Below are 8,892 nucleotides of genomic sequence, written 5' to 3'. Positions count from 1 at the left end.
TTTTTTCCATCTTGTGATCTTAACCCAGCTGGTGAGGGTGAAAATTCCCATGTGAGGCATGTGGGTGGAGCCCAATTGTGTAAGCTCCATCCTTGCAAACTGTTTGGCAAGGATCCGTTCGCTCACTGTGTTTTCCATGGCCGGATACAGGAGGAAGTCACATTCAGTGAATAAACAGCTGCCACCTGTAGCTCTGTGTGACATCAGAGGAACCCCAGGGCTGGGGAGTCACGCTGTGCCCTTGATCTCCAGAAAAGCTTGAGATAGGAGGGGTGTGCACTCATCCTCACATTCTTCTTGCCTTTGGAAGGTTTTCCAGGACACGAAGCAGATGGGCTTAGGAGTCTAAACTGGAAGAGGCCCTGGAGCACTGCTTTAGTTGTGAGCAGGTTACTATCAGGAACTTTCAAGTCCTACTTGATGCGGCTGTCCTGAAGGCAGACTTTGCTTGGTTTCTCACTGCGGTCAGAAATTTTGCTGCCAAGGACTACTCTGTTTACAAGTCTTAAGTACCTCAAAAATCCTACAGGGAATAGCAAGAGAATGCAAAGAGGAAGACCTTACTAACCTTGTCACTGACATTTGTAGGACATCCACCACATTTCTCCTCTCCTCTCTGCAGTAGAGGTTAAATCAATCTCCATTCCTATGCACCTTCCTGTTCATATATAAAGGAAGAAAAAAAAAAAAAAAAAAAAAAGAGCATATCACTAATGCAGCTAATTCTCAGTATCTTGAAGCAATTGACACAAGTACATGAATTAACTCATCACTTTATATCACTCGAGGCAAATGCGCTATTTGGAGTACCTCTTGGTAAGACTGAGCAATTTAAGATCCATTAGTATTTGGAATATTCTGCTTCATTAAAACCACAGTCATCCCTAAATGTAAATGAGTGGAGAGAAAGAGCTATCAACCTCTTGGTTGTAGTAGACGAACTTAAACTCTCTATATTAACTCTCTATATTGCAAAGTACCGTAAAAAGGTTTTAATATAAATACAAAAGAGGCCTTAGGTTTCCCCAAAAGGGGATTTCCTATCCTGGCTTCAAGTTTCTCATATCCTTATTAAGTTTGAACTACGCGTAGATTGAATGGCGGAAAGCAATTCTGGTAGACAACACTGAAGTTTTTATTATCACGTTGGGATAGCTTTGCAAGACACTGAGTCTGTTGTATTCTGCTACTTACATATCCATATCCTTTCTCCTTGATAATAGCGGCAGTGTCTGATTTTGTGGGAGAGCTGGAATTATTATTTTTAATAAAAATAATACATACTCTGTTTTCATTCAAAATTTCCAAATGATTTTTGATTCCAGGGCCCCTTACCTGGAGCTTGACCTGAAGAACTTTTAAGACCAAGCCAGATTTTCTTTCATTTATGATAATTCTATCCCTATAAGGCATTATAAATCAAAGATAAACCCAGGACTTTCAGATTTCAATCAGACTAGTGGTACATCTGCAGCTCACTAAACAAAATCTATTATTACAAGGAGTTGTTCAACACTTATGGCAAAAGAACAAGGCAAGAATCCTGAGATACTTCTAGAAAAATGTTCTTTTTGTCCTTAGCTCAGTTACATTCATGCCTCAAGAAGTTCCTCAACTTTACAAAGCTATTTTTGTCTAAGCAGTAAAGGTAGGGATGTTACAGAAGTCACAGAGATTTCTGGAAAAAATGAAGTCCTTTCAGAGTAGCACCTAATTTAGTCTTAAGTCTTTTCCAAAAGTTGAAACACACTTTCAGGGCACCAGACCTTACAAATCAAACAAGACTGGAATGCCTGCAGGTAATGGCTGCAAACTGAAGGAGAGCCAGGTGCTGTTTCACGGTGGAAGAATGAACATTTGATCCCTGCTCACACAGTGCAGCCTGCTTTCCCTCTTCACCAAAGGGGCCAGGCCAACTTTCCCCAAGGATGCTGATCTAAGGCGAAAATGCCCCCATCAGAGCAATGGCTACAGATGCATGTCCCTGCTGACACTACAGCTGGAAGGGACGTGCTGGGTGACTGCAGCCATGCAGTGTTCTGCCATTGGAAGAGAACCAGCTTCCTGACACAATTTGGGCACCTGTTTTAAGGACAGCTTGTATCCAGCACACAGTGCTGAACTCACTATTGCATTGGATGGTAGGCTGGTAGGAAGTTACATCAAAATCAAGAAGTATCCTGAGCATGCATCTTCTCAGCACAAAATGCATGTCAAGTCTACTGCATGGCTCCTGTATGTCTTAGTCCTGAGTTACATTAACTCTGAGAAATTCAAAAATAGTTTCCATGAGCAAACAAAGGCATTGGATTCCTGTGCATCAGGATTAGTGTTTTGCAGCTGCAGGGAAGATACTTTATAATTAAGTCTGCACCCTCCAGCAGATCTCAGTTGGAAGTACCAGCAGTCTTTGGCAAAAACTGGTTTGAAATCAGCCCAGCTTCCGGCTGAATAGCTCTGCTGGTGAGGAAGAAAAGCCCGTGTGTTTCTATGGCTCCCACACAGCAAAAGCTTGCTCAGAATATCTGAAAATGTAGACCCAGTACATCTTTATTTGCTTGCTTTTCATTTCTTGGCAAGACTTATGATTCTTTTAAAAAAGAGCTTACTTACAAGAATGGTTGCAAAATTAACAATTAATTTTCTGTTCAAATGGATATGATGGACACAGTGCAAAATGGCCCACAAATAATGGTGTGGAACTGAGGGTAAATCTGAAATTCCTACGCTTTTTGCTTTTCTTGCTTACTCATAGATGCAATGCTGGGGTGGAACTGCATGAGAAAAAAGAAGACTTGGGCTGGGCGGATTGTAAGAACGATGTTGCAAAGGCCATTGGCCTAAAGTTTGAGGCCAGCTAAGTAGGATCCCACACCTGACTCAGAATGGAGATTGATCATCATGTGTCTTCATCCTTTTTTTCATTGTCTAGTTGTTCAGGGAAGAATTGCAGAGTCCTTTAATGCTGAGTGGGTTTAAGGGCAGCTAGCTGATTGTTGTCCTGAAGGTACGCAGTGCATCAGGAGGCTGCAGGTGGCTCCTGGCCAGAAGGGTGACAAGCGACACTGGAGCAGTGCTCCATGGCCACCAGTTTTAGTAGCACAAGCAGACAAGTTACCTGTCCTTACTAAAGGGTGATAAGGTGGCATGGCACCTGGCACCAGACTCTTCTCACCTCCCACCATGTTCGGCGTTAGGCACAATGTCATGGCAAATTCAAAATAAAAAAGTCCTAACCCACTGTGTGAAAAACTTCCTCCTAACATCTAACCTAAACCTCCCCTGTCTCAGTTTAAGATTTCTTCATACTGTTCTGTTCTATGTTCTTGGCAACTCTGAGAGCAAGAAAGGTTTCTAAGTGACTGAAAACACTGCACACTTACAGCGAAGGATGACTCCTGCAGGATTTTGCCTATGTCCCCAGAGTGTCTGTGCCCCAGCCCATGGGCCAGCAGAGCCCTGCAGTGACAGTGCTGCTGCCCAGGCCCAGGAGGGGCATGCTGCCATCGCAGATGGCCCTTGCTTGCTGCATGCAGCCAATGGACATGCACCACTGAATGGTAGGCTGCCTGGCTGCAGGCTGGCAGAGCAATGGGGCTGGGTACTGCCATGCATCTGAACGGTGCTCCCAAGGACCTCAACAACAGGCTTCAGAGGCAGGCCAGCTATTCACTGCTGTGAGCAGGTACAGCTGTACGTGCATGCTGCTTTTTCTATTCTTATCAGTCTCTTTCATGAGCAGGTGCTGTTGTTGCTTTTCACACTGCTTGCGTAAATCATCTTTTATTTTTCTATATATTTTTTTTTCACCTAATGCAAGGATTGGGCACTTAATTGCTATCATTTTGGACAAACTTTCTCCTTTGCTTATCTGTGGCTTTTCCAGCAACATGGTAGCAAGGAAGTCTCTAGCCACTTGGCAGTACTAGTCACAATGCTCTCCTCTGTTTCCTCATAGCAGAAAGCTGTCTGTGCTGTCACTGGAAGAGACCATATGCTTAGAAATCCTCTGTTGCTTTTGTGCCCCATATAGCATTTCTCTTTCTTCCCTTAGGGAGGAGCAGTCACAAAGAGTCCCCTTACTTTACGTTAAGAAGTGGAAGCATTTACTGCGATAGTAGTGCTGCCCTTCCCAAAAATGCCAAGAGACAAAGAAGTCTGAGCTACTCTAACTATTGAGATTGAAACAGAAGTATAGGAATATCTATCTGTCTTTATTTATTTGTATATACATTTCTCATTCTCATATTATTTTTTTTCCTCTGGTAACCTGATATTCCTTTAAGTCTATTCCTTTGTTGCATTTTGTCTTCACTTCCTGTCAAATTATTTCATCTTATTTAGCTTCACCTGCCAAAATACATGAGCTAATTCTCTCTGTGATGACCTGCCACTGCTTTTTAGTCTCCAGTGACAGGGTGCAGCAACTGCATGCCTGCAAAGCCTGTGCCGTGAAAATCACCTGGGCACCTTTACATTCACATAAGCAGAGAAGACAGGCTCAGACTGAAATGCCTCGACCAGCTTAGCTCTGCTCTCTGGTGCTGCCCAACAGGCAGCCTCTGCTCATGAGCACGGCCCTTTCACAGCTTTCAACCCTGGGCTGCAGGATGATGAGTGGGTCTGAGCCAGTGGACAACACCATTTATTTGAATTCATCCTCACTAATTGTAAAGCGCTCAGTCTCCAGGGAAAGCTACGTAGTGTTACTCCCTGAAAAAAAAATCCATAATTTTTTGTATAATGAGCGTTCTGAAATCATTTCTTACTCTATGAATTGACTGCATACTACCTGAATAAAGGCAGCAGCAAAGGAGTGAACTCCTTATAATATTATGGTGCTTATTTTTGTCATTTGTGTTGCTGTGATTCTGGATGTTACACTTTATCTGACTTTTAACTCTGCATGCAGAGCTATGATAGCCCTGTGCCACCCTGCAGCACAGAAGATCCTTGCTTGGTCAGCCACATGGTTGTCCAGCAAGTCCTCACTTGTGCCTGCGATATCCTTTTAGACCTCATGGGTAAACAGATACCTCTTTCATCTCCCCAGCAGAAGTGAGTGAGTGAGAATTGGTGTTACACAAGACTTTGTGTTGATGCTGTTCAAAGTGGTGAGTTTTATCCTTAATGTTATACTGAGGGAACACATGTGGTGACCAGTGATTGATTATCTTCACAAAGCTCATTTTCACTCAGCAGTGGTGAGTTTCAGAAGGGTGATAATAATGGATATCACTGGCTAAGTTCTCTCTCACACGTTGTCCACTGTCCTGTGGAAATCAAAAAGTGATTAATTCCTCTAACAGCTCTTAGGGTACTTGGAAAACACCAACATCAAGTGGTAGGTACTGCAAATTTCCGTATGGGAATAAAAGTCCATGATAGATCCCCTTTAACAGCAACAGCTGAGGAAAACACATACTGGAAAAATCCCTGTAGGGAAATGAGCTTACTAATGAAAACAAAACCCTCAGCAGAGATCCAGGATATCCACAGACCAGGGATGAACAAGGAAGGCACATCTAACCTGTGAGCTAGAGCTTGCGTGCTTGAAGAAACAGAACTGAAGCTAGAGGCTTTGGAGGGAAGCTTGACTGACCTTGCAGATGCAGGCTATACAGCTTGAATAAGGAAAAAATAGATGGCTTGTGTTATCTTTCAGATTGAGGAAATAGTCCTCTTTGGGAGAATTTAGCCAAGATGCTTCCAAGCATGCACTTTTCTTTAAAAGGAGACAAACATAGGGATTTCCAGGAAGCTGCAGAATGGTGAAGGTAATACCTGAGGATGGTTTGCCAGTGCCAGTTTGTCAGGAGGGTATCAGGACACCTTCCTCTAGGGCAAAATGTCCACTAGAGAAGGATGCAGGGGCAGATGCAGGCGCACCCTCCCATCTAAGGGGGACAAATGAGCATCTTGCTCCTACTGCTAAGTGGCACCAACTGCAGAGGCAACAGTGTGGGGTTAGGGCATGGTTACAGCTCATCTTCTCCTGCTTCCACATAAGAATAGGCAGCTGCTCAACCCCCTGCCCCTGACACACGCCTAAGCCGTCACAGGGTGCATGGTGTCGGTAGGAAATTGGAGTAATGAGGCTCAATGAAGCAGCTTCCCATACAGCCAAGGATGAACTTGTCCCAGCAAGAGTACCCAGATCCACTGGCTCACAGGGGTGGCTGTGTGATGTGCAGATGGTTCAAAGCCATTTGTAGTGAGCTGAAGATTCCTCCCTGTGGGACACACTTGCCCTTTTGAGCACCAAAAACACAGGATGTAGCCAGGGGAGCCACAAAGGCAAAGGATTTTAACATCATCCCTTTTGTTTTCATACAAGCCTGTTTAACGAGAAGCAAGAATAAGCAAGAGGAGGAAAAGCCAACACCTCTTAAAACATTGGAAAGGCTTTGGCTGATGTGGCTCACTTCTACTATAAAATTTGGGTTTCATTTAGCTTTGCTTTCATCAGTGTGTATGCAGGACAACACTCACCTTCACTTTGGGGGCGAGCATAGCACTGTGTCTTCTCATTCTGAAGCAAGTCTTTGGTGTTGAAGGTAAACGTGGTGGCTGGGATCTTTGCAGCCTTTTCCCAGGGGTATATGCAGAAATATATCTGAAAAGATAAACCATTTGTTCCTATTAGGAGTACTTAGGGAGGGGAAAAAAAAAAAAAATCAGTCTTGTTTAAATCTAGCATCATTACTTTTTTCCTTTCTTTTTGCCAGGGATTTTTTTCTCCAGCTGTGTTCACATAAACTGTGCTCCCAAACTTCCAGCCATGATGGAAATAAGAAGAGGGCCTCTGATCTCTCTGAAGTTAGGCCACTGAAGCTTCACTTACTTCAGGGAAGTGATGCTGCTTACTGTAGACTTCACATTTTTTGCAGTGACATGCAAGTCACTTAGTTGAATTTTGTTATAACGGCATATACAGTTTGCAGAACTGTACATGCAGAACCACAAAACCGTTTGAGTTGGAAGAGAACCTTAGAAGTCATCTAGTCCAACTCCCCTGCAACAAACAAGGACATCTGCAGCTCGATCAGGTGGCTCAGAGCCTGGTTCTATATATGTATGCATATATCTTAAGCTTGTAGTCATAATTAGAGAAGCAGTACTGTTCATTGCAGACCCCCACTCTCAGTTGGACAGCTGTGTAGCAGAGTGACCTTGGTAGACAGCAGTGAGGCACTTTGGACATGGGTTTGGACAGGGAGGGGGCTGAGGTGGCACCCTTACAAAGGGGCATTCAAAGCAGGAAATGACAAGTCTAATTAATTCCAGGCTCCCAGGTATTCTGAGAAAGGTTATTGACTGACAGAGAGACAATGTTTGCATAATTACCCAAACATGTAGCCTTTGAATAATAATAACATCGTTATTCTCTGAGATACATTTTATTTTCAGGATTGACCTGATAACAGCAGAAACAAAATACTCAATTTCACAGTTACATCGAAACAAAAATAATTACAGAACATGTACAGAAATTAAAATCTATTACAGGCAATTTGTGCTAGAAACTAAACATCCCCTGAAGGTAGACAATCTCAATCATTTCAGTTTGGTTTGGCTATGGTTGGCTATCTTCTCTGCATCACTAGTTAGGCCTGAGACCTATTCTCTTATGCTAGAGAGCTATAGGTCCTAGACCAGACAAGTCACTGCTAAGCCATGCTAAGCTGCTAGAAGGAAGGATCCTCTTCAGAGGCTCTGGCATTATTTTTCATTCACTATTGAGATCAGTAGAACTTTTGCCAGCAGTCCTGAAAGCATGGAACATACCTCAGTCTGTCCTTTTCTGTACTCCTAACAACCCTATTGGGTTCACCAGCGGAGTTTCTGAAAGCACAAGAGATCATTTGTTCTGATAACATAAATGTGAAGGTAAAACTGGGTACCAGCATGTTGTATCTGAACCTCTTCCTTCACTGGGCAGTGGGAGCACTGTGACAGTGCTATCAGGTGCTGACTGAGTGGCAGCAAGTGGCACCAAGCTGCTCATCAGCTAGCTGGGAAGGGCCTGACAGTGATGTGGAGTGGAAGGGAGAGAGATAGAGAATGCTTGCCTCAAGTGCTGAGCCATCATGGAAGATAACAACAGTAATTTGTGGCTCTGCATAGCGACCTCCTCTGCTACAAGTAGTTCTCAGTGACACTAAAGTGGCTGCAGTTAATAGGCTTTTACCGTTGCCACCTAAGGGAGAATTTGTACATCCTCTCTTCCTATGAACTACTGCAGATGATCCCTCTTCATTCTCATGGCTGAGGGCTGCTGCGCAGTGCCACATACACCATCAGTGCCATCAGACAGGAGGAAGCTGCAGCAGGGCTGCCCGAGCTGAGGTGAGCCATAAATCTGACTCGGAGGTACTGATAATCAGCTGGTAGGGAATAAGGGGCTGAAGAAAGCAGTTAGCAATAAACCCTAACTTTCTTCTTCTCCTCTGCATTTCCCCCCGCTTCACTTCATAGCTTTGCTGCCAAGGTCTGAGCAGCAAAAAAAAATGATGGTACAAGTCTAAAAAGCCATTTTTGGTAATGAATTCTGATACCAAATTCCCAACCCATGCTTTTCCAGGTGGCTTGCTTCTCATCGCATGCACCATAACCTGGAGGTATGCTACAGTTTTTCTTCTGACAGTTTGGCCATTTAAACGAACGGCGTTTTGTACTTTCAAGAATTCAGATCTGCAGTTTCAAAGTGGAATTATGCCAATCACGTAGGCCAGCTGGCTAAGTCCATTGTTAGGAAGTCGTAAATAAGGATGACATGGGGTCACTTAATGGAAAAGCACTGATATTTCATCCAAGGCTTATTGCTGTCCTCTGGTCCAAACTGAAGTGAGCTTATGGTCTCAGCTTGGTTTTAGTGGACAAACCGTCCCT

General features: G+C 43.7%; 1 long non-coding RNA gene across 1 annotated transcript in view; it reads right to left on the bottom strand.

Annotated features, from left to right (window-relative positions):
• LOC128087011 (uncharacterized) overlaps positions 1 to 8,892 on the bottom strand; it is a 277,851-nt gene that overhangs the window by 8,959 nt on the left and 260,000 nt on the right. The window contains exons 4-5 of the long non-coding RNA XR_008209626.1: positions 6,493 to 6,616; positions 569 to 658 (exon numbers count right to left, since the gene is read on the bottom strand). This is a non-coding gene — a long non-coding RNA (uncharacterized LOC128087011). The remainder of the gene's footprint in view (positions 1 to 568; positions 659 to 6,492; positions 6,617 to 8,892) is intronic.

Source organism: Tympanuchus pallidicinctus, unplaced genomic scaffold (genome assembly GCF_026119805.1).
Source record: "Tympanuchus pallidicinctus isolate F22 unplaced genomic scaffold, pur_lepc_1.0 scaffold3, whole genome shotgun sequence".
NCBI lineage: Eukaryota > Metazoa > Chordata > Aves > Galliformes > Phasianidae > Tympanuchus > Tympanuchus pallidicinctus.
This window is presented reverse-complemented; position numbering and strand designations above follow the sequence as displayed.